The sequence below is a fragment of the Octopus sinensis genome, linkage group LG10 (genome assembly GCF_006345805.1).
Source record: "Octopus sinensis linkage group LG10, ASM634580v1, whole genome shotgun sequence".
In the NCBI taxonomy this organism is placed as follows: domain Eukaryota; kingdom Metazoa; phylum Mollusca; class Cephalopoda; order Octopoda; family Octopodidae; genus Octopus; species Octopus sinensis.
The window spans coordinates 45,793,783-45,820,797 of NC_043006.1; the positions used below are offsets into that span (position 1 = coordinate 45,793,783).

The following is a 27,015-nucleotide window of genomic DNA, read 5'->3' on the forward strand; positions in this document are numbered from 1 at the left end:
ATTTCTAGCTGGTCGACCATCCTTATAGTTTCTTTTTACTGACTTTTACTTATCCCCGACCTCTCTTACATACACACACGATACTTATATTAATACATACACATATAAAAGTGATCTGGAAAGTCTCTACATGAACGTTCGAGCTGCTAGAAATAGCAGTCGCGCGTGTGTATTTAATTTCCTTGTTTTGTTGTTCTAGCACTGAGGTTGTGGTCAATCTCTTCTTTCAGTCATTAACGTCCCATGTGACTAAATTGAACCTTTTTCCTACAAATATTTCCCTTTTCTTCTCCTCCCCTTCACCTCTTCGCCTCCTTCTTTGTCACTTCTTGTTGCCAAGTTCTTTCTTTTCTTTTCTCTCTTTTTTTAAAAAAATATATATACTAATTTACGACAATGATTATCTCAAATGTTATCATCGTAATCTAAATTATTATTTACAAGATCAAAAAAAAAAAACCCTATTATTTTCATTCCTAAGTTTTCTATCTTTTACTGTGTATACACACACACACTCACGCAGGTTGTTTTTTTATATTTTGCTTATATATCGTTTTATTTATTGATTTCCCATTCATTATATATATAGTGTGTTTCTGTGTGCGTGTATATATATATATATATATATATATATATAAAATAACTCCGTGGATTTATATGGATAATACCATACAAAATTCTGGTGCCTTTGACTTAAGTACCATATTCATCTGAATCTAAATTTTGCTGAACTTTTTATTTAAAATAATTAAAGCATTTTATTGTTCTTTTTTCTTTCTGCGTGTTTTATTGTAGAGGGTGCTCAATTTGAGCATTTGTCACGATTAATTTCAATAAAGTGTTTTTGAAATCAATAAGAGTGTATTCTTCTAAAAAAAAAAAAAAAAAAAGAAAAAAACCAGGGTGGTGCGCAACATCTGGGACACCCTGTGTGTGTGTGTGTGTGTGTGTATATATATATATATATATATATATATATATATAAACATCATCGTCATTTAGCGTCCCATTTCTTATGCTGGTATGAGTTGGACTTTCTCTTTCCTTATATATATATATATATATATATAGATAGATAGATATGCATAATATATTTTCTGTCCTGCCAAAGACGTGTTTTCCTTAGCTTATCCATCTTGCATTGTTTAACCAAGGTGGTTTTGTTTTTTATTTATTTATTAATTCTCTCTCCCCTCTCTTTCTCTCACTTACATTGTGGTGCGCATAGCTCTCACCTTGCGAAAACGAAATCTTAAATACTTACTGAATTAATAACCAGTCGACCAACCAACCAAGCGATCAATCAATCAAACTGCCAGCCGTCCAACAAGGCAACCGACCACATGGATTTCAAAATAATCTTCGTACTTGATTTTTATTTTTTTTTTTAAAGATATTCTTTTATTCTTTTACTGCTTACATTCATTGAACTATGCCCATGATGGAGCAATGCTTTATAACTTTCAGTTGATTAATCTGATCATATCTACACCTGTATTTGATTAATAAAAAAAAAAATCATCCAACATCATTTGGTGACACCATGAGGTTCCTCCGTGTGTCGTGGTCTTACATCATGTTCATTAAGATGCTGCCATGTAGTTCAATGTCTTCTTCCTCAATGATGATCTTGAGGGTCGGGTTCGGCCGCCCACATGCGTGTGGACACCAGGGGGACCATAATTTTAACGATGTTTTTTTTTTTTTTTTTTAATTTAGATTTGTAGAATATTTTGAGGATAAAAAAGAACACAGCATCGAACAGCCAGCGGGTTTTAGACAGATTTAACATAAATGTGGTCTTTCTCTCTCTCTTTCACACATATGTATATATTACAGCAGGCTTCTTCCAGTTTCCAATCACCAAATCTATTCACAAGTCTCTGGTCAACATAGGGCTATGGTAAAATACACTTTACTCAAGTACAGTGCAGTGGAGTTGAACTCAAAACCACACAGTTGAGGAATGAGCTTTTGAACCACACAACCATGCCTGCACCTTATTTCATTACCATTGTTTTAACGTCCATTTTTTTCATGCTCGCATGGGTTGGACAAGATTCATTGTTGCAAATTTGTTTTTCTGTGGCTTGATCTCTTGTTGTCAATTGCCAACACTCACTTGTTTCGAAGCAAGGTTGAACATTTGCTCATCCTTCAAACATAAGCAGTACGATACTTTTTTACTTGTTTCAGTTATTTGACTGTGGCCATGGTGGAGCACTGCCTTTAGTCGAGCAAATCGACTCCAGGACTTATTCTTTGTAAGTCTAGTACTTATTCTATCAGTCTCTTTTGCCCAACCGCTAAGTTACGGGTACACAAACACACCAGCATCAGTTGTCAGACAATGTTGTGGGGACAAACAGGCATACAAACATACACACACACACACACATATATATATATATATACGATGGGCTTCTTTCAGTTTCCGTCTACCAAATCCACTCATAAGGTTTTGGTCGGCCTGAGGCTATAGTAGAAGACACTTGCCCAAGGTGCCATGCAGTGGGACTGAACCTGGAACCATGTGGTTTGTAAGCAAGCTACTTACCACACAGCCACTCTACGCCTATAGGTGGACAAGTTTTCATGGAAGATTGCTTTGTGTATGACAATGACATTTATTGACAACTATTACGCAATGTTGTGACAAGGAGATGTAAACACACACACATACACACGTGTTTAATCAACTTTATTCAGCTTCCATCTACAAAATTAACACATATGGTTTTAGTTGGCTCAGGGTTATAATAAAACTCACTTACCTAAAGTACTGTGCAGTGGGACTGAACCTAAAACCTTGTGAATGGGAAGCAAACTTTTTAACTATATCACCATGTTCACATGCACACACATGCATTTACAATGATCTTCTTTCAGTTTCTACCTATGAAATCCACTCATAAAGCATTGGTTGGCCCAGGGCTATACTAGAACAGTGCTCTGCAGTCAGTGTGCCATCATGAGATGATGCTAGGAGTGCCGCAGTGTAAACCGAATATAATTCTTCTCCCTATACTTCTAGTTATATTTTTAGTTTGGGTCTGCCGCTGAATTTCGAAAAGGATAGAAGTGTACCGCAAGTGGAAAAAAGGTTGTGGAGCACTTTATTAGAAGGCACTTGTTCAAGGTGCTGTGCAGTGGGACTGAACTGAACCTACAACCCTGTGGATGGGAAGTGAACTTTTTTAACTATATCACCATGTTCACATGCACACACATGCATTTACAATGATCTTCTTTCAGTTTTACCTATGAAATCCACTCATAAAGCATTGGTTGGCCCAGGGCTATACTAGAACAGTGCTCTGCAGTCAGGTGTGCCATCATGAGATGATGCTAGGAGTGCCGCAGTGAAACCGAATATAATTCTTCTCCCTATACTTCTAGTATATTTTAGTTGGGGTCTGCCGCTGAATTTCGAAAAGGATAGGATAGAAGTGTACCGCAAGTGGAAAAAAGGTTGTGGAGCACTTTATTAGAAGGCACTTGTTCAAGGTGCTGTGCAGTGGGACTGAACTGAACCTACAACCCTGTGGATGGGAAGTGAACTTTTTTAACTATACAGCCACAAATGCATACACATGTGACTTTGCTTCTGTTCTCTTCCCGTCTACTAAGAAGCCATTTGTTGACCCAAGGCTTATTGTAGGGGGTACCTTGCCCAAAATGTTGCACAGCATGACAAGACTTGGAATCATTCAGTTGCCAAGCAATCTTCTTAGCCTCACAACCATGCCAGCACCCATGTTTTTTTTATTAGTTTTCTTCTATTTTATTTTATTTTATTCTTAACAAAAAAAAAATCTGTTTTTGCTCCTATATTATTTTCCTTTTTCTCTCTTTGTATTACCAGCCAACTTTCATACTTACTATGTACAGTTTAATGGATTAATGCTGGTAGGATTAATTCTGAGATCATCCGCTTTCTTAGCCTATTTAAATTGTAGTTAACTGAATATATATCAAACCACTATCTGTTATCACACTACGATATTTCTCAAGTTAATTGTTTCTGTCTGTTTTCCTTCTCTTTCATATATATAATATATATATATATATATATATAATATATATATATATGTGTGTGTGTGTGTATTTGTGCATACATGTGTGTGTATGTATATATATATATATATACACACACACACACACCCACACATACTTACGTACGTACATGCATATACCTGAACAGAGGCATTGCACATATAGGTGCAGGAGTAGCTGTGTGGTAAGTAGCTTGCTAACCAACCACATGGTTCCAGTCTCAGTCCCACTGCGTGTCAGCTTGGACAAGTGTCTTCTACTATAGCCTCGGGCTGACCAAAGCCTTGTGAATAGATTTGGTAGATGAAAACTGAAAGAAGCCCATCATATATATATATTTATGTATGTCTGTGTGTGTGTTTTTTCCCCAACATCGCTTGACAACTGATGCTGGTGTGTTTACGTCCCCATAACTTGCGGTTCTGCAAAAGAGACCGATAGAATAAATACTAGGCTTACAAAGAATAAGTCCTGGGGTTGATTTGTTTGACTAAAGGCAGTACTCCAGCATGGCCACTGTCGAATGACTGAAACAAGTAAAAGAATAGAAGAAAGAATTGACATGAGTGAAACTAAGAACTTCAGTTAAACAAGTCGACCCCAAAACTCATTCTTTGTAAGCCTAGTACTTATTCTATCAGTATCTTTTGCTGAACTGTGAAGTTACGTGGATGTAAACACACCAACATCGGCTGTCAAGCGCTGATGGAGGGACAAGCACAGACACACACACACATATATATACAAAAATTTTATAATCATAATTATAATAGGGCTTAGCAAAATTGCTTCAGCACATACCAAAATTTAGAAATAGCAGTTAAATACTATTCTACTACCATAAGATATCTCCCAGACATATCTCGGTATGTGGTGAAGCAATTTTGCTAAGCCCTAATTATAATCATGTTTATGATTATAATAATTTTTGTATAAGTTTACCAATAATGGTTCTTTTAACATACCGGGCTACTTGATGAGATTATTAATTATAAATTGATTAATTAATTTTACCCTTTATTATTATTGATAGTATATATATATATACAACAGGCTTCTTTCAGTTTCCATCTACGAAATCCACTCAAGAATTTGGTCAGCCCAAGGCTTATAGTAGAAGTCACTTGTCTAAAGTGCCATGCAGTAGGACTAAACCCAGGATCATGCGGTTGGGAAGAAAGCTACTTACCACACAGCCACACCTAGCCCCCCCCATTTTTAAATGACCATCCTGAAATACAACAATATAATAGAAGACATTTGTTTAACCCTTTAGTGTTCAAATTTCTCTATTAAATGTAATATTTTTTCACTCAAATTCTTTTGAATTAATCATGCATTACCTTATAGCTTTGAGGTTTCAAGGATGTGATTGTTTATTTTTAGAATGTCAATGTAGGTTAGGTTTGAGGGGTTAGATATTCCCAGTTTGATTATAAAACATGTAGAATATTTGGGCCAGATATGGCCGGTTTAAACACTAAAGGGTTAAAGTACTTATTTCTTTACTACCCACAAGGGGCTAAACACAGAGAGGACAAACAGATTAAGTCGATTATATCGACCCCAGTACGTTACTGGTACTTATTTAATCGACCCCGAAAGGATGAAAGGCAAAGTCGAGCTCGGCAGAATTTGAACCCAGAACGTAACGGCAGACGAAATACGGCTACGCATTTCGCCCGGCGTGTTAACGTTTCTGCCAGCACGCCGCATTTGTTTAAAGTACCATGCAGTGGATCAGATTTAGGATCTCACGATTGCAAAGCAAAACCTTATTTAATCATTTGCGTATGCTTTGCCTGCACGTTTATTTGAGTTGATTTGCACAAAACACAAACACAACCACATAATGTGTATGCACACTTACATTTCTAACATTGATTTGGGGATGGGGGAAGTATGTGGTTAAGACTCTGTGTGTATGTATGTGTGTGTTTATGTAGGTATATGTACATATACACACACCCTTTTGTATATATATGTGCGTGTGTGTGTTGTATCTATATGTGGGATATATGTATTAATATTGTGTGTGTGTGTGTATATATATACACATGCACACACATACACACTTACGCATAATTTTCCAGTCAATATTATGTTGACTCTAATAAGATTATCTGTTATTTACCTTACTAATGAAAAAAAATGCTTATATTGTTACTCACATTTTTTTATGGTTTCAAGCAATCCTACAAAATACGTTTTCATAAAGCTTAATTAATTCCATTGATTTATTTTTAATACTCCTAACTTTGGTCATGAAATTAAGAAAAAAAAAAAAAAATTTTTTACTTAAAAACATAAATTCTATTTTCCATGAATTTTAATTTCATTAAATATGAAATAGAATTTATGATGTCCTTTTTCACCCTGAAGTTATGGCCCATTATAAATTCCTGGTGGCAAACTAGCAGAACTGTTAGCATGCTGGGTCAAATGGTTTGTGGCATTTTGTCTGTTTTTACGTTCTGAGATCAAATTCTGTTGAGGTTGATTTTAGCTTTCATCCTTTTGGGGTCGATAAAATATGTACCAGTTAAGTACCCACCAAAACCTGCTGGCCTTGTGCTAAAATTTGAAACCAATATAAGTCCTGTGCCTTTATTATCAAATCTATTATGTGCTATATTAATTAGCAGAGATGTTGTCTTGAGGTTTGGTGACTACATGTCTCCTCAAACCTCAAGTGTCTTTCTTAGGATTCCCACAGAATTACAAGATTGCACTTTGCTGCAGGTAAACAATAGGAATTTCAATTATTATTATTATTTAAACTATTATGTGCTATATTAATTAGCAGGGATGTTGTCTTGAGGCTTGGTAACAACAAGTCTCTCCAAATCTCAAGAATTTTATTATTCTTGCAGAATACAGAATTGCGCTTTTCTGCAGGTTGACAATGTGAGTCTCAATTCCAATATCCTTCGTCTGTTAAGTATCAGTTTGGGTTTTGTGCCAAGTGCACCAATTACCAAGGAACATAGTTGTTATCTTTCACAGTCTCTTCATTTATCTAGCTATGTCCCAACATTTCTCAGTTCTCTTAAATTTTTTTGATATCCATTCTATTATTATCTCTGGTATTTGCAAAGTCTATGAGCATACACTGTTTCTTTTGCCTCTATAAGCTTGCTTCAATAGTATGGTCTGCCTTCATGCAGGGGGTCTTGTAGTTATCATTATAATTTGAAGGAGATTTTGCCGTTTTTTGGCAAATGCCTATAGGTCTGAAAGAGATCATGGAGATTGAATGAATTTGGAGTAGGTATATAAGCCCATTCCATGCTTAACATGTGAAGGTTTGTATTTTTGCAAGATGCACGGTCATCTTTGGAAGACAAGTGTAACAATTTTATAAGACTTGCTCGGGAAAGCAGAGGAAAAATATTATAATAATTTACCAGTATAAAATCAGCATGGTTTTTAAATTTATAGCCCTTTTTGTGATGTCCCTGTGGCTAATGAAAGAAATTCAGAGGATTTCAAGGGGCAGAAATAGAGTATGTAATATCATCATCATCATCATCATCATCATCATCGTTTGTTCTTGCCAAATTATGACAGCCCATCGATTCTTATAAAATAACTTTAACCTTTTAGCATTTGGAATATTCTGTCAAATGTAATGCTTTTTAATTCATATTGTTTTGAATTAATATTGCATTATCTTGTAGCTTCAAGATTTTGATGATGCAATTGTTTATTTTTATAATGACATTGTAGGTTAGGTGCGAGAGGTTGGATCTGCACAGTTTGAACATAAAACAAGTGGAATGTTAGGGTCAGGTATGGCCGGATTAAATTCTAAAAGGTTGAGCCTTATCCTTAGGTGTTGATCTTTCTGTTGTTGGTATTGTTTAGCCCTAGTTAATTCAGATTCAGTCTCCCTATTATCAAAGGCACTCCAGCTGTGAACATCCCGTTTATTTTTTATTTATTTATTATCTTTTTTCTTTATTGCCCACAAGGGGCTAAACATAGAGGGGGCAAACAAGAACAGACAAACGGATTAAGTCGATTACATCGACACAAGTGCGTAACTGGTACTTAATTTATCAACTCCGAAAGGATGAAAGGCAAAGTTGACCTCGGCGGAATTTGAACTCAGAACGTAAAGACAGATGAAATACCGCTAAGCATTTTGCCTGGCGTGCTAACGTTTCTGCCAGCTCACCACCTTTATTATCTTGTTCTATCTCATCCAATGTGTCCTTCCCTTTTTTTTAAGACAGTAACGTGTTATTTGAAGAAGGATTTGGCTGTTATCTCTTGAGAGGTCCAAGCCACCTTGTAAAAAGTTGCCATGTTGTGAGCATTGATTGTGGAGTCTTATGAGTTAAATAAATAGTTATGTGAGATAAGGTATTATGCAGAATATAAGGAAACTTGTTGGTAGGGTTTTGTCTGTAAACATATCAGTCATGTCTCCTTCAAATCACACCTTGCTAGATAAACCCCATACCTCTATCTTTAAAAAAAAAAAGGAAGAAAAGGACATTGGATAATATAATCCAAGATATGCTATGGCAGAAAAAAATTATCTCTAGTCATGGTTAGAATGTATTTTATCATAGGCCTTATTCAGGGGTTCACCTGGGGCTAAACGACAATAATTAAGCTGTTAGGATTAAGGAACAAGCGGTAAAGGTGTTTTTAATTACTTCAATAAAAATTCTGGTATTTTCCTATTATCGTTAGCCGATTCTTTTTATTTATTAAAGAAATTGGAGGGCAAAAATGTGAGAAATATAAACAGTCGTAGGAGTGGCTGCGTGGTAAGTAGCTTGCTTACCAACCACATGGTTCCAGGTTCATTCCCACTGTGTGGCACCTTGGCCAAGTGTCTTCTACTATAGCCTCGGGCTGACCAAAGCCTTATGAGTGGACTTGGTAGGCAGAAACTGAAAGCAGCACGTCATATATATATATATATATATATATGTGTGTGTGTGTTTGTCCCCCAACATCGCTTGACAACCGATACTGGTGTGTTTGTGTCCCCGTAACTTAGCTGTTTGGCAAAAGAGACCAATAGAATAAGTACTAGGCTTACAAAGAATAAGTCCTAGAGTCGATTTGCTCGACTACTGGCGGTGCTCCAGCATGGTCACAGTCAAATGACTGAAACAAGTAAAAGAGAGTATGTGTCTTTCAATCAATTTGTCCTCCTGTCTCAAGCCCTTTCTTCCTATGACTGCCATATATTTCTCTCTCTCTTTCTCTCCCCCTTTGTGTTTCTATTTGTCTCTTTCTTTCTCTCTCCCTTTCCTTTCTTTGTTCTTCTCTCCACCTACCCCTTCCCCCTTCACCCCTGTTACACTTAGATGCACACGTGTGCACTTGCACATACATGCACCTATGCTTTCCTATTGGCATAATCTGTTGTCATAGCAAACGACGTGCAGTGATGCAGAAGCAATTTCTCTCTTATCCTGGTGAATCGAATCTAGACACAGAAGTGGCTGTATGATTAAGAAGGTCATTCTGTAAACACACAATCCTGGGTTCAATCCCAATACACAGCACCTCGGGGCTTCTACCATAACCAGTATCTATGATGGGGATAGACTAGCGTTTTTCAAACTTTTTTGTCATGACCCACAGTTTGAAAAACACTGGTTTATATTCTGCACTTTGCATTCACTTGCATTTTTTTTTCTTTTCTTTTTTGTTGTAACCCATTTTGCTTATCTTATGACCCACTGAAGGGTCAGGAACCACAGTTTGAAAAACACTGGTGTAGGGGATTCACATGTCTCTTATCAAATAAGCCGGGTGAAATGCTTAGCAGCATTTTGTCTGCTGTTATGTTCTGAGTTCAAATTCTGCCGTGGTCGACTTTGCCTTTCATCCTTTCGGGGTTGATAAATTAAGTACCAGTTATGCACTGGGGTCAATGTAATCGACTTAATCCCTTTGTCTGTCCTTGTTTGGCCCCTTGTGGGCAATAAAGAAATAGGAAACTCTACAGAATTCCATCGAGTATGAAAAAAGAAAAAAAGGGCGGCGAGCTGGCAGAAACGTTAGCACGCTGGGTGAAATGTTTATCGGTATTTCATCTGCCTTTACATTTTGAGTTCAAATTCCGCCAATGTCGACTTTACCTTTCATCCTTTTGGGGTTGATAAATTAAGTACCAGTTACGCACTGGGGTCGATGTAATCGACTTAATCCATTTGTCTGTCCTTGTTTTTCCCCTCTATGTTTAGCTCCTTGTAGGCAATAAAGAAATAAGTCTGTTCTCAAATCATGCAGTATTGGATAATGTATGTACCAGTATGAGGATATTGCTGTTTTGATCTTTATTCTGATTAAAAGTTTGGAAGTGCACTTTTTTTTTTTTTTCCACATTGAAAATGTGAAGATTCCATATTTATTTATATATTTCAGCTTTCTGTCTTTCACCTTTTACAGTGAGTTTGGGAGGGAGGGGGGAGAGAGAGAAGGTGGGGGAACTGAAGCTCAGCGAAATCCTTGTGTGCAAAATGTTTAGGGTTCTTGCCAAAATCTATAACTCTGTAGATAATTGAAGTTTTGTCTGGTGTTCCACAAACGTCACTGGTGCTGCTATTGTTTCTCTTTCGAAGCTTTTGCCAAATACAAAGACGATCAATAATAATAACTCTAAACATTACACATACACACACTTCTATGTATGTATGTATGTATATATAATATTGGTTATTATCCTCCTCACCATTTTTAGTTGAACACTGCTGTCAGTATAAATCTTGGTGCTTCCTCTCTGCTCAAAACAATGTCGCACCAGTGAAATGTGGGTAAGCCAAAGAAAGAAAGAAATAAAAGCAAGGCGGGGGGAACCTATAATATTTTCTAAATGTCTGCAGTTCTGCAGTTTTTTCAATTAATCACTTCCCATCAGGAAGAAGGAAATGGATTTGACCACTAGATTGATTGACCACTAACACAATTCCAGCCAAACCATTAATAATTTGAAAGCAAAACTACTTTTTCTCTCAGAGGCCCATATCACTTGGTGCATTTTTTTTTTCCTTTTGTCTCTATTGATTGTTGTAGGTTTTTGTTTTTGTTTTTCTTGTTTCTTTCTTCTTTTAAAAACAATTCATGATAGAATTTAAAAGTTCCAGAAAATGATTCTGTTGTAATTTTCTGAATTATCTTAAGCTGGAAGTGAGACAGCTAATCAATACAGTTTGATATGGCTAACAGATTTTTTCTAATTTTCATTAGGTGGATAGGTGGCTCTCAGTTTTGTGGAGGAAATCATGTGTAGTTAATTGAATTAACATCAGTATATTACTGGGCTTCATTTAATTGATCCTGAGTGATAGATTATCAAGTTCATCAAAGTCAATATTTGACTGATTTGAACACAGAATGTACAAGGATAAGACTAAATGAGGCATTCACCATACTTAAGTTGTTATTTTATGACCCCCTTTGGTCATGAGTGACTACGGGATTGCACATAGAAAGTTACCCTCTATGGCACAGGTCTGGGCAAGATTGTTTATGGAAGACCAGCAGTCGCCCACACATACCAGCCTCCCCTCTCCACGTCACCGATGTTATCCAAGGGAAAGGTGAGGGCTGATACAGCTTGGCACCAGTGACATCGCACCTCATTTATTAACATGCAAGTGGCCGAGCACTCCACAGACACGTGTACCCTTAACGTAGTTCGCGAGGAGATTCAGTGTGACACAGAGTGTGACAAAGCTGGCTCTTTGAAATACTGGTACAACAGAAACAGGAAGAAAGAATGAGAGAACGTTGTGGTGAAAGAGTACAGCAGGGTTCACCACCACCCCCTGAGGAGCCTCGTGGAGCTTTAGGTGTTTTGCTCAATAAACATGCACAATACTCGGTCTGGGAATCGAAACTGTGATCCTACGATCGCGAGTCCACTGCCCTTACCACTGGGCCATTGCGCCTCCACCATACATAAGTACTATTTATATATTAAATATGTATTCATTATTTATATATAGGGACAGGTGTAGTTGTGTGGTAAGAGGTTTGATTCCCAGCCACATGGTTCTGGGTTCAATCCCACTGAGTAGCATCTTGGGCAAGTGTCTTCTACTTGAGCCTTGCGCTGACCAAAGCTTTGTGAATGGATTTGGTTGACAGAAACTGAAGGAAGACCATTGTGTGTGTGTGTGTGTGTGTATTTATAATTGAAATTTACAGAAAAACAGATGAAGACAGGTGTATTAGTTTGATACTCAGGAAAGTGAGAAAGTCTTTTGCATTTTGAGCCTATATTCTTCAACAGAAAGGAACACGAGGAAATAAACCGAGAGGTTTTTCACTCAGGATCATTGTTCCTTTTAAACCACATCTAGGAGTACGTTTTTCAATATGACCCTTTTTCTTTTTTTTTTTTGTAAGATGCAGGCATGGGTATGTGGTAAGTAGCTTGTTTACCAACCACATGGTTCTGGGTGCAGTCCCACTGTGTGGCACCTTGTGCAAGTGTCTTCTACCATAGCCTCAGCCCGACCAAAGACTTAGGAGTGGATTTGGTAGACAGAAATGGAAAGAAGTCTGTCATATATATATATATATATATATATATATATATAATGTCTGTGTTTGTTCCCGGCCATTGATTGACATCCCCATGACTTAGTGGTTTGGTAAACGAGACTGATAAAATAAGTACTAGGCTTACAAAGAATAAGTCCTGGGGGTCAATTTGTTTGACTGAAGGCGGTGCTCCAGCATGGCCACAGTCAAATGACTGAAGCAAGTAAAAGAATAAAAGAATATATATGCATGCGTGTGTGTGTGTGTGTGTGTGTGTATGTATATATATATATGTGTGTGTGTGTGTGTGTGCATGTACGTGTGTATATATTATATACATATAAGGTTATGTGTGTAAGAAATTTGGTCCTCATTTACTTCACTACAAGTTCAGACTCATAGGGCCAGTTCCTTGGTTTATGAGTCATATATACATATTCCCCACTGGACAGGGTGCTGATCCATAGCAGGAATGCTCTTTTTTGCCTGCTGAGTTGACTGGGACAACAGGAAATGAAATGTTTTGATTCTATAAACTGGCAGAGTTGTTATAACAATCAACATATTGAATCTTATACTGTATATACCAATATGAACTTTTAAAAATGTAAATCCATGCAATATTAATAATAAACCTGACAGGTTTTCTCATTATCATTATTAACAAAGCAGTTAATATAGGGTTTACTGGATGGTTTTTTTTTTCTTTTTTGTCCTTTTCTATAATTCTTGTTACTAGGGATTTTGCAAGAGTCCTGACTGAGGTATTCACCCAGATTTCCCAAATTCTCTTTCTAACTATGTATATATTATACCCTTTTATTCTTTTACTTGTTTCAGTCATTTGAATGTGGCCATGCAGGAGCACTGCCTTTAAGGGTTTTTTTTTTTTAGTCAAAGAAATCAATCCCTAGTACTTATTCTATTGGTCTCTTTTGCCGAACTGCTAAGTTACTGGGATGTAAACACACCAACATCGGTTGTCAAGTGATGATGAGGGGACAATCACAGACACAAAGACATACACACACACATATATGTAATGGGTTTCGTTCAGTTTCCATCTATCAAATCCACTCACAAGGTTTGGTCAGCCCAAGACTATAGTAGAAGACACTTTCCCAAGTTGCCATGCAGTGAGACTGAACCCAGAGCCATGTGATTGGGAAGCAAGCTTCTTACCACACAGCCATGCCTGTACCTTGTATATATTTATTTCTTTATTGCCCACAAGGGGCTAAACATAGAGGGGACAAACAAGTACAGTCAAAGGGATTAAGTCGATTACATCAACGCCAGTGCGTAACTGGTACTTATTTAACCGACCCCCGAAAGGATGAAAAGCAAAGTCGACATCGGCAGAATTTGAACTCAGGATGTAACGGCAGATGAAATACTGCCAAGCATTTCGCCCGGCGTGCTAATAATTCTTCCAGCTCGCCATATATATATATATATATCCTTGTTTCAGTGTCCTTTTTCCCATGCTTACATGGGCTGAACAGAGCTTATTGAGACAGATTTTTCCTAGGGCTGAATGCTCTTCCTCTTGCCAACCATCACCTCTTTCCAAGCTAAGTACTATTTTCCCTATGACCAGACATGTTTCCTCAGAATATTGAAAATGAATAACACAGCTTGTATGACAATGTCACTCAACTATCCTGCAATCTCAAGACAAAAATGCACACACCCACAAATAAACAAACACACACACATGTGTGTGTGTGAGTGTATATATACATGATATACTTCTTCCAGATTCTGTCTCTCAAATTCACTCATGAGGCTTTATAGTTGGCCTGGTTCTACAGTAGAAGACACTTGCCCAAGGTGGGAAAAAAAACATTGATTCGACCCTTGAGTCATAGTAAAAGATGCTTGCTCAAAGTACTGCACGGTGGGACTGAACCCAAAACCACATGGTTGCAAAGCAAGCTTATTAAACATACAACCATGCCTGGTCCTACATTTTTACAATTAATTTTTGTTTTAGTCTACTCTCTCTAATGGTTGTGGTTGTGCTGCTGGTATGATGAGATGCAGGAACAGTATTAATATCATTTGTTTTAATATTCGTCTGTCTTTATGTTCTGAGTTCAGATTCCACTGAGGTTGACTTTGCCTTTCATCCTTTCTGGGGTCAATGAATTAAGTACCAGTTGCATACTGGAGTCAATCTAATCGACTGGCCCCCTCCCCAAATATTTCAGGCCTTGTGTCTAGAGTAGAAAAGAATATGTATGTATGTGTATTCCGCTGAGGTCAACTTTGCCTTTCATCCTTTCAGGGTCAATAAATTAAGTACCAGTTGCGTAGTGGGGTCCATCTAATCAACTGCCCCCCTCCCAAAAAAATTCGGGCCTTGTGCCTAGAGTAGAAAAGAACATCATTTTTAATATGTTTCTAAAAACTACAAGAGGAGCAGTCCCAACTGAGAAGTATAGGTTTATGAAACTCAGTTTTACAAATACTGCTGCTACTCACAGTATGGGGCCATTCAATTAGATGAAAGATTAACCATGTTGATAAGATACCAAACTACCTGTTCATAGGTCAAGAATTCAGTCACACAGCAGGCATTTTACTTTATGTTCAGTAACAGAATATATATTCTTCATTGCCTCAGCAACCTGTTTGGAATATGTACCTGATTACCTGGTGATGTTTCCTGTAATAAACTGACACTTTATTGCAGGAAATATTATCAGATCATCTGGACAATATTTGTCTATAATCCATTTGTTGTTATAAAACCCATGCCAAGCACTAATGCTTTAAAAAAAAATTAAGTAAATAAAATATAAATTGATATTTTGAAATTAATTGGTTTGTTGAAGCCTGAGTGACCTGGCCATTAGCACCCATGGTCCTTTTTTTAGGACCAGAAGGATAATCCATCATATTTCTGCAACACCTGTATTTTTCTTATTTCTTTATTGCCCACAAGGGGCTAAACATAGAGGGGACAAACAAGGACAGACAAAGGGATTAAGTCGATTACATCGACCCCAGTGCGTAACTGGTACTTAATTTATTGACCCTGAAAGGATGAAAAGCAAAGACAACCTCGGTGGAATTTGAACCCAGAACGTAAAGACAGTTGAAATACCGCTAAGCATTTCGCCCAGCATGCTAACTTTTCTGCGAGCTCTGAAATATCTTTGGTTAGTCATCATGACTGAAGTGTCTTTCAAATATTGTAATAAAAATTCTTTTATATATTTAGTATCAGATAAAGTTGTATAGAAAGAGATTTTTGGTAATAAATCAGATAAAAAAAATTTAGGCACTAATGGGTTAAGCTTCTGTGGCAAGTTGCTGACCACTGTCAGTTGGCTTGGCCATCTAGCATAGTCTTGGTGATGACAAAGCAACACTGGGTTAACCATTAAGCAAAATAAGCATGTGCTTAGGGCATCAAGTAAAGAGAGGCACCACAGAAATGGTAAATGGTCTACAGCACAAAAAAAATCACTTTAAACTTGCTAAAATAATAATCAAATTGGTTTATACAGTCAGAAGTAGATTTTTGAAGTGCTCATGGTGTCATAGTGAGGATCTGATTTATGACTTTGCAGTTAAAAAAAGTAGGAAAAACCTTTCCAAATAGAAAGTGAAAGTATACAAAAACAAAAAAGAAAGAATTATTTTCCATCTTACTGTTTGGTCTCTATGGATCTTAAACTGGTCCTGTGACAAAGAGATGGTTGTATGTAGCCTTATTCACCAAGTTTGAAAAATATCCATTCCTTTGTCAATTATTACATTTATTGTAAGACTTCATCATTTTTCTCTCTTCACACTCACCCAGTTTAAAACTATTGTGGTGGTACCAGTAGTGGTCTTGATCACACCCTTGGGGTCCACTTTTGCATGTTTTTCATGGGTTGGACGGAATTTATTGAGGCAGATTTTCCTTGGGTTGATGTCCTTCTTGTTGCCAACTCTCACCTATTCCCAAGCAAGGTAATATTTCCCCCATGGCCAGATGCGTTTCTCACTGAAGACTGAAGACAAACCTCGCTTGTATGATGATGAGGCTTATTTACAATCATCACACGATGTCCGGGTAAGGGTACACACAAATGAACACACACACAAACACATATACTTACACACACTTACATATGTTCCTACTACACAGGATAGGTCTATCTTCAGTTTATTTCTACCAAATCCACTCACAAGGTGCTTCACAGTAGGGTTGAACCCAAGACCATGTGGTTGGAAAGCAAACTTCTTACACAACCACATCTGTGTCTGAGTGTATCGAAACTATATTGACATTTGAAATATTACCACCATCATCTTTACTGTTGGCACCATCTCTGATATCATCATCATAACTGTGTGTGTGTGTGTGTGTGTTAGTATGTTATTTTATTGTTAGATTCAGCAGTATCCTTGATCCAAACTCAAAATTAATCAGAATAATTCTTTCTTTCTCTCTTTCCACTCTAATCCTTTCCATTCTGTCTATTGCCTTTGACAGAGTAATCTGAATTCTAAAAGTTCAAACTGTCTTTATCTGGTCCCAGATATTCTATTTGTTTTTATGTTTCAGCTGGCTAGCCCCAGCCCCTAACTCCTACCTTAAAATATCATTCTAAAGATATATATAACCAGATCATTGAAATTTCAAAGCTACAGTGATAATGCATGATTAATTCAAAGCAGCATGAATAAATAAGCATTACATTTGATAGAGCAACCTCAGTGCTAAAGGGTTAAATAGAAAAATTAGTTTGTTATAGAGCTTTTACCGATATTTTGTCAAGGCAGATTAACAGAATTTGCAAAGTGGTTGCATGGAGGCAATGACCAAGACCTTTGGCATTATGTTGTGCTTCAGAAAAAGATACATCAAGCTGAACAAAATTGCAGTGTGTGTGTGTGTGTGTGTGTGTGTATGTGTATAGATATATATATATATACTCTTTTACTTGTTTCAGTCATTTGACTGCTGCCATGCTGGAGCACCGCCTTTAGTCGAGCAAATCGACTCGAGGACTTATTCTTTGTAAGCCCAGTACTTATTCTATCGATCTCTTTTGCCGAACCGCTAAGTGACAGCGATGTAAACACACCAGCATCGGTTGTCAAGCAATGCTAGGGGGACAAACACAGATGCACAAACATACACACACACACACACACATATATATACGACAGGCTTCTTTCAGTTTCCGTCTACCAAATCCACTCATAAGGCTTTGGTCGGCCCGAGGCTATAGTAGAAGACACTTGCCCAACATGCCACGCAGTGGGACTAAACCCGGAACCATGTGGCTGGTAAGCAAGCTACTTACCACACAGCCACTCCTGCGCCTGATTTATATATATTGTGTATGTGTGTGATTTTGTGTCTGTGTTTGTCCCCCATCAACACTGGACAACCAGTGCTGGTGTGTTTACACTACTGTAGCTTAGCGGTTCAGCAAAAGCGACTGATGCAGTAAATACCAAGCTTTAAAAAAGAAAAAACGAAAGGGGGGTGGTAAATTCAAGTGTTGAATTGTTTGACCAAATTCTTCTAGGTGGTGCCCCAGCATGGCCACAGTCAAGTGACTGAAACAAAAGGTAAAAGATAGAGGAAGCAAGGTGTTTATTTATTTTAGACATTTGTTTGGAAAAAAGTGTTCCTTATTTGCTATGAAATATGGTACTGCAGGCATTATGTCTGATGTTTTGCTGATTCTGTCAATTTATTTTCAGTAAAATAAATAATCAGTCGAATAAAAGAATCCATTTATTTGAGCACATTGTCTCCCAAAGTGTGTGACCTTATACCTCTGGAAATCAATATCTTATCCAAGCTAAGAGCGGTGACCTGGCAGAATCGTTACTGCACCAGTCTGTCTTTATGTTCTTAGTTCAAATTCTACCGAGGTCAGCTTAATCTTTCATCTTAATCTTTTCAGGGTCAATAAAATAAGCACTTTTTAAGAACTGGGGTTGATGTAATTGACTTACCCTCTCCTTTGAACTTGCAGGTCTTATGCTAAAATTTGAAACCAGTGTTTTATCTAAGCTTTCGGATAACTGTAATAAAACATGGTCTGATGACGAAATGAATTAAAAAATGGATTGGGAACTAAAAAAAATCTGAGTAGCGACTAACTTCAACTTTTCTTTGAATAGACTTATTGCTGCATTACAGTGTTAATTTTAAGACTGTGGCCATGCAGGGGCACTGCATTGAAGGGTTTTAGTTGAATTAATCGACCTTAGTACTTTTTTTTTAAGTCCGTTACTTATTTTATCATTTTTTTTTTTTTTAACAAACTGCTAAGTTGTGGGGGATGTAGACAAACCAACAGTAGTTATCAAGTGGAGTGGTGGTGGTAAAACTCACACACACGTGCGTGTGTATGTATATATCCATATATCATGCTGTGCTTGAGAAGACCCGGCAAGCCAAGTAAGACCATAACCTCGTCGCCTATGCCAGGGGTGAAACCAGCCCACTTATGAAGACCTGTTGAGACAAGTGAAATCGTAATCAAATTTGATGACTGGCATCCGTGCTAGTGGAGCGCTAAGAGCACCATCCAAGAATGACTGTTGCCAGATCAGCAAACTGGCTTCCGTGCCGGTGGCACATAAAAAGCACCAGTCGAGCATGATCGTTACCAGCATTGCCTTACTGACACTTGTGCTGGTGGCATGTGAAAAAGCATTCAAGCGAGGTCATTGCCAGTGCAGGTGGCATGTAAAAAACACCATTTGAGTGTGGCTGTTGCCAATACTGCCTGACTAGCCCTTGTGCCCGTAGCATGTAAAAGCACCCACTACACTCTCGGAGTGGTTGGCGTTAGGAAGGGCATCCAGCTGTAGAAACTCTGCCAGATCAGATTGGAGCCTGGTGCTGCTATCTGGTTTGGCAGTCCTCAGTCAAATCATCCAACCCATGCTAGCATGAAAAGCAGACGTTAAATGATCATGATCATCATCATCATTTAACATCTGCTTTCCATGCTGGCATGGGTTAAACCGTTTGACTGAAACTGTTAAGCCGGAAAGCTGCACCAGATTCCAGTCTGATTTGTCCTGGTTTCTATGGCTTGATGACCTTCATAACGCCAACCACTCCAAGAATGTAATGGGTGCCATTCTACATTCCACTGGCACGGGTGCCGTTTACATGATACCAACAATGGTCACGACTACAATTTCACAGGTGCCATGTTAGTCATGGAATTGTAATCGTAGCTGTTGCTGGTGGCATGTATATACACATACACAATGGTCTACCACACAGTTTCTGTCTACTGAGTTCACTCACAAGGCATTGGTCAGTCCTGGGTAATTGGTAGAAGAAACTTGCCCAAGGTGCTGCACAGTGGGACTGAACCTGCAATCAGATGCTTGCAAAGCAAGCTCATTCAGCACACAGCCATGCCTAAAGGTGTTTACCATGCAAGGTTTTTTCATATGTTTTTTTTCTTTTTAATGACCTCTTCTTATAGAAAATAGTTTCTTTTTTCCTTTCTTTCAAAATAATTACCAATTAAGTCTTTCAATTTTTGAAACACTGTTACTAATCATAAATTGACAATTGTTAAAATTATAATATATAGGTGCAGGAGTGGCTGTGTGGTCAGTAGCTAGCTTACCAACCACATGGTTCCGGGTTCGGTCCCACTGCGTGGCACCTCAGGCAAGTGTCTTCTACTATAGCCTCGGGTCGACCAAAGCCTTATGAGCGGATTTGGTTGACAGAAACTGAAAGAAGCTCATCGTGTATATATATATATATATATATATATATAAATATGTGTGTATGTATATGTTTGTGTGTCTGTGTTTGTCCCCCCAACAGCGCTTGACAACCGATGCTGGTGTGTTTACGTCCCCATCACCTAGCGGTTCGGCAAGAGAGACCGATAGAATAAGTACTAGGCTTACAAAGAATAAGTCCTGGGGTCGATTTGCTCGACTAAAGGCAGTGCTCCAGCATGGCCACAGTCAAATGACTGAGGCAAATTAAAAGAATAAAAGAAAGAATACATATCTGCAATTTCTGAGATCTGCATTTTGTCATTGAGAAGACTGTTATCAATTCTAGTCTTCATCAAAACAAATACAAACCTAATCAATAAAATAATCAGCAGTTTAATGATCCAGTGTTTGAATTTTAAGTCATTTATCTCTGTTTAATTGTTCTGCTAATTTGTTAGATTACATGTCCAAGGCTATTGAGATTTCAATCTTTTCTTCTCTCTCTTATTGTCAGTATTTTCATGTGATACTTAACACATTTGTTGCCATATTTTTGTTGAAATATACTGCCTTCGTCTGGCAGAAATGTTAGCACATCAGGCGAAATGCTTAGCAGTATTTCATCTGTCTTTATGTTCTGAGTTCAAATTCCACCGAGGTCGACTTTGTCTTTCATCCTTTCAGGGTTGATAAATTAAGTACTGGCCCCCTCCCCGAAAGTTTCGGGCCTTGTGCCTAGAGTAGAAAAGAATATACTGCCTTCTTTCTCTTTTACTTGTTTTGGTCATTTGACTGTGGCCAAGCTGGAGCACCACCTTTAGTCGAGCAAATTGACCCCAGGACTTATTCTTTGTAAGCCTAGTACTTATTCTATCGGTCTCTTTTTGCCAAACCGCTAAGTTACAGGTACGTAAACACACCAGCATCAGTTGTCAAGCAGTGTTGGGCGGACAAACATATACACACACACACACATACATATATATATATACACATATACGACAGGCTTCTTTCAGTTTCCACCTACCAAATCCACTCACAAGGCTTTGGTCAGCCCGAGGCTATAGTAGAAGACACTTGCCCAAGGTGCCACAGAGTAGGACTGAACCTGGAACTATGTGATTAGTAAGCAAGCTACTTACCACACAGCCACTCCTGCATTTAAATTAATTTTGAAAATAATGATGAATTTGATAAAATAACTTTGTTATTATTAAACTGGTTTTTGAAACAAATTTACTTGGGCTACTCATTTTTATTTCCCCCCCCCCCCCCCGGTACACGACCCGTACTTATTTTATTGACCCCAAAAGTATGAAAGATAAAGATGATCTCAACTGAATTTGAACTCAGAATGTAATGACATGCAAAATGTTGCTAAGCATCTTGCCCAGCATACTAACAATTTTGCTAGTTCGCCACCTTAAAATACTGGGGTATCGACCCCAGTACTCAACTGGTATCGACTTGGACGGGATTTGAATTCATAACATTAAGATGGACGAAATGTCACTAAGCATTCTGCCTTAATAATAATAATCCTTCCTACTATAGGCACAAGGCCTGAAATTTGGGGGAGGGGGATAGTCGATTACTTCAACCCCCAGTACTCAACTGGTACTTAATTTATCGACCCTGAAAGGATGAAAGACAAAGTTGACTTCTGTGGAATTTGAACGTAGCGACAGACAAAATACCGCTAAGCATTTCACCCAGCGTGCTAGCGATTCTGCTAGCTCGCACCTTAATAATAATAATTTTGGCACAAGGTCAGTAATTTTTAGGGGAGGGGCAAGTTGATTACATTGACCCTAATACTTTATTTGGTCAACTCCCAAAGGATGAAAGGCAGAGTTTACCTCAGCGTCATTTGAACTCAACACAAAGAATCCAAAGAAATAACACTTGGCATTTTGTCCAATCTGCTAATGATTCCGTCAGCTCACTGCCATAATGATGATGATGATGATAATGATGTTGATGACAATGATGTTATTGACGTGAGGTAGTTTTAGAGAAACAATTTAGGCAGAAGTTGTTGAAATCTTTGATAAATTAATCAGTAATAAGGTTAAGTTTTAGTGAAGATAATCCTTTTGCAAATGTTAATTGCGGTTATTGACACGTCACACATTTGCACTTACCATCTTCATAATCTAGAGATGGATTTTTAAAAAGAAATTCTGTTTTTATCATAGTTGCCATCAAAGGAAGGAGGAGGCTTGAAAAGGAATTTGTAATAATTTGTTATTGCCAGGACAAAGATACAAATGAATCTCAAAAATTTGGTAACATAAAAGAACTACTACAACTAGTGGTGGTGGTGACTTAGCAGTCTGGTAAAAGAGATTGATAGAATAAATAGCAAACTTGAAAAGTAAAAGAAGACAAAACTACACCGGGGTCAATTTATCCAACTGAACCCTTGAAGGCAGTGCCCAGCATGGGCACAGTCCACGGACTAAAACCAGTAGAAAATAAAAAAAATAAAAGAAATATTTTCCCCAGATTACAATTTTATTCATTATTGGTACAGAAAGGCATAGGAGTGGCTGTGTGGTAAGTAGCTTGCTTACCTACCACATGGTTCCGGGTTCAGTCCCACTGCGTAGCAGCTTGGGCAAGTGTCTTCTACTATAGCCTCGGGCCGACCAAAGCCTTGTGAGTGGATTTGGTAGACGGAAACTGAAAGAAGCCCGTCATATATATATGTGTCTGTATTTGTCCCCCCAACATCGCTTGACAACCGATGCTGGTGTGTTACATTCCCGTAACTTAGCGGTTCGGCAAAAGAGACCGATAGAATAAGTACTAGGCTTACAAAGAATAAGTCTTGGGGGTCGATTTGCTCGACTAAAAACAAAAAGGCGGTGCTCCAGCATGGCCACAGTCAAATGACTGAAACAAGTAAAAGAGTAAAAAAGCAGAAATGCTTAAAAGGTTTGGGACATCTTTAGATGAAGTCTAAGACCAATATTTGTAGAGGAGAGAGAAAGAGAATATTGTCAGTTGAATTCCCTCTTGTATATATTACTGGACAAAGTGAAAACTCTGGAGAGGTTTTGTTATCACTGTGGGCAAACTGGGCTAAGAACACTGAATTAATTAGCCTGATAACTCCACATTCCTGGCCTCTTGCCATCATCAGACATTAAAACATTTAATGGTACTTTGTCTAACATCTGGTTCATTAACAAATTGTGATTTCTCTCTCTCTCTTCCTCATTTCACCTCCTTCCTTCCAACTACTTTATTCACACCTCCCCTCCCTTTGCTTTCTCCTTCTTTCCCCTCTTCCTGTCTCCCCTTTCCTCTTCCCTCTCCCTTTTCCTCTATCCTCTCCCCTTTCCTTTCCTCTTTCCCCTCTCCCTCCATCTCTCCCCCCCCGTCACCCCCTCTTCTATCATTCTTGTGCTCTGACTGAACCTACCCTACACCCTATACAAGGAAACCATCTAAACCCACTTGTTGCATCCACCTCAGTTGTGACCCCCACCCCCATGCTACTTAGTTTTGTTAATCCTTCTTCCCCAAAACTACATACGCTTTATTCCCCAACCATTCACCTACCCTCTACCTCTTCCTATTGAGTATTAATGTCTCAAACCTCATTGCCACCCTCTTTCACACCCCACCCTTAGCTACACCCATGTCTCCTAAATAGGAGAGCTGAAAAAATTTGAGACTCCTTCTTAAACTAGAAACCCTTTAAATAAATATTCATGTGAATAATAAAATTATTAGATACTGTTATACATCGCTGGTCACAATATGCTTTGTATTGTTTTACATGTTAAATGATGTCATCCTCCTGGCTAGGTGAGCAGGCTAACATTCCTTCTGATTGGAAAGTTAACCCATTTACAGCTGAGTGGACTGAGCAACATGAACTGAGGTGTTTTTCCCAAGAACTCAATGTGCTGCTCAGTCTTGGAATTGAACCCGCAGTTGTGAGTGTAACACCCTAACCACTAGGCCACAGTTAGAATCCCAATGAAGGACAATCAAACAGTACCAATGTATGTTATAATACAAACAACAAAACCATAAAACCAAAAAAAAAACAAAAGAACCCCTTAACTGGGTCAACCCTACAGGAATGAAAGACAACTTAGAACAAGAACACAAGATTGAGAAGATTCACAGAGATTATGTGAACATTGTTCGAAAACAATTGTTTGAAAACAATTCTTCAAAAAACATTCGAATGGAGAAGTGTATGAAGAAAAATTATTCAAAAGGACAATTATACAAGATGTTAATTATTCTAAATTTTTTAATTTTATTTAAACAAAAATGATAAAATTAAAAATCAAGTACACAAATGATATTTATTTCGAATAACTGTTTTTCAAATAATTGTTTTCGAACAATTTTCATGAGTTATTCACAGATAGCAAGCACATCAAACATATATTTCCATCACACTCGCATGCACACACGTGTCCACAAGCACTAAAAGATTTTTTGTTTTCATCAGTTTATCTAACTTATTCTATTGTTATTTTAAAATTTACAAAGTATTGATCCCTAACAAAAATAGAAGACCAGGAATTTCCTAGGATTATAATCAGCCCAAGTGTATTACTGATACATGATTTATCAGCACCAAAAAGATTAAAAAAAAAAAAAAAAGGAATTGACCTTGGTGATATTTGAACTCAGATCCTAGAGATACTTGGCAAAATAGTACAAGGATGCTAACACCACTTTATCAGTTTTGCCAATCAGTTCACCTGTTGGTCTAAAAATTGACAAAATATACTTTTTTACTCTAGGCACGAGGCCCCAGATTTTGGGGGGAGGGGGCCAGTTGATTAGATCGACCCCAGTATGCAACTGGTACTTAATTTGTCGACCCTGACAGGATGAAAGTCAAAGTTGACCTTGACAGAATTTGAACTCAGAACATAAAGACAGACGAAATACCGCTAAGCATTTCTGCCAGCTCACCACCTTAAAATTTACAAAATTTACCAAAAGTTGATTGCAAGAAAAAATACAAACTACAGCAACAAAAACAACAACTTGTATTTACCATTGGGTTCCATCCAGCTTATAATGGAATGATTGGCTGGATGTCTTGGTAGAAATGGTAGAATACCATATGTGGATGGCATAAAAGATGCATGGATAGATATATGAGACAGTCCCATTTCAACAGCATGTCATCATCATCACTGTTTAACATCTGCCTTCTATGCTGGCATGAGTTGGATGGTTTGGCAGGAGCTGGTCAGGCAGGAGCCTGCACCAGGCTTCTCTGTCTGTTTTGGCAGGGTTTTTATAACTAGATACTCTTCCTAACACCAACCACTAGGCAGAGTGGACAGTGCTTTTAATGGGCACAAGCACAGGCAAGGTTAGTTTTGTTATGGTTTTTTACAGCTGGGTACCCTTCCAAATGTCAACCACTGGTACCAACACCTGCAGGGCCATCAAATAACTTACAAGACAAAGATCCTTTGAGAGGGGTGGGGGTATTGGAGGAAGTGATCTTGTGTTGGATGATGAAAGACTTTAGTGAGACAGAAACAGGCGAAATGTTTAGCGGTATTTCATCTGCCGTTACGTTCTGAGTTCAAATTCCGCCGAGGTCGACTTTGCCTATATTGTTTCAGTCATCTGACTGGCCTTGCTGGAGCACTGCCTCAAAGAGTTTTACTCAAAAAAATTGACTTCAGAATTTATTTTTTCAAGCCTACTACTTATTCTATCAGTGTCTTTTGCTAAACCACTAAGTTCTGGGAATGTAAACACACCAGCACTGGTGAATTAGGTTTACCCAAGGCTATAGTAGAAGACACCTCCATGAGATGCCATGCAGTGGTACTGAACCCGAAACCATGTAGTTGGGAAGCAAGCTTCTTTCCATACAGCCATGCCTGCACCTAAATATATACATACACACACACACACACACACATATATGCATGTAAGTATGTATGTGTGTGTATATATATATATATATATATATAGGGTGAAATTAATTAATTTGGAATAATTAATTGATAATTATTCCAAATTAATTAATTTCACCCTTCATTATTACGGATAACTATATATATATATATATATATATATATATATTATATATATACATATATATATATATCTTAGTAAATTTACAAGGCTTTGATATATAACCTTCAATTTGTACCTTTTTAAATTTCTGGTCTTGATCTTCCTGCCTGCTGCAATATATCTGATTGAGCAGCTTTGTCTTGTCTTTATTTATTTATTTATTTTTTTTTTTTTTTTTTTTTTTTTTTTTTACTTTAGTCCTGGCTCCCAGGCTGACCTTATTTGTAGGAATAATATCATTTCACCGCCCACCCCTATCTCACATCCACAGCCAGGAGCCTTTCTTCTGTGTTCCATCATGTCACTCTTCAAAGATTTAACGAAAAAAAAAATATTAAAAAAAATATAAGCCCCCATTGAAAGGCTTAGCCAATGCTACCACCACCACCACCACCTCCTCCAGTGCTTCTATTGCTTGTTTTATCATATTGTATATGAGACACCAGATGCCATCTGCTTTGGCAGTGGGCTGGTGGTGTTTTGTTGTGTCTGTTAAATCTTTGAAATAAAATAATAATAATAATAATAATAATCCTTTTGGCAATAGGCACAAGGCCTGAAATTTGGGGGAGGGGGACTAGTCGATTACATTGACTGAGGTGTTTCACTGGTACTTTATCAACACCAAAA

The 27,015-nt window shown here is 37.8% G+C and overlaps 1 protein-coding gene across 8 annotated transcripts in view; it reads left to right on the forward strand.

Moving 5' to 3' along the window:
* LOC115216354 overlaps positions 1-27,015 on the forward strand; it is a 396,571-nt gene that overhangs the window by 332,704 nt on the left and 36,852 nt on the right. The gene's annotated exons all lie outside the window — the stretch shown is intronic.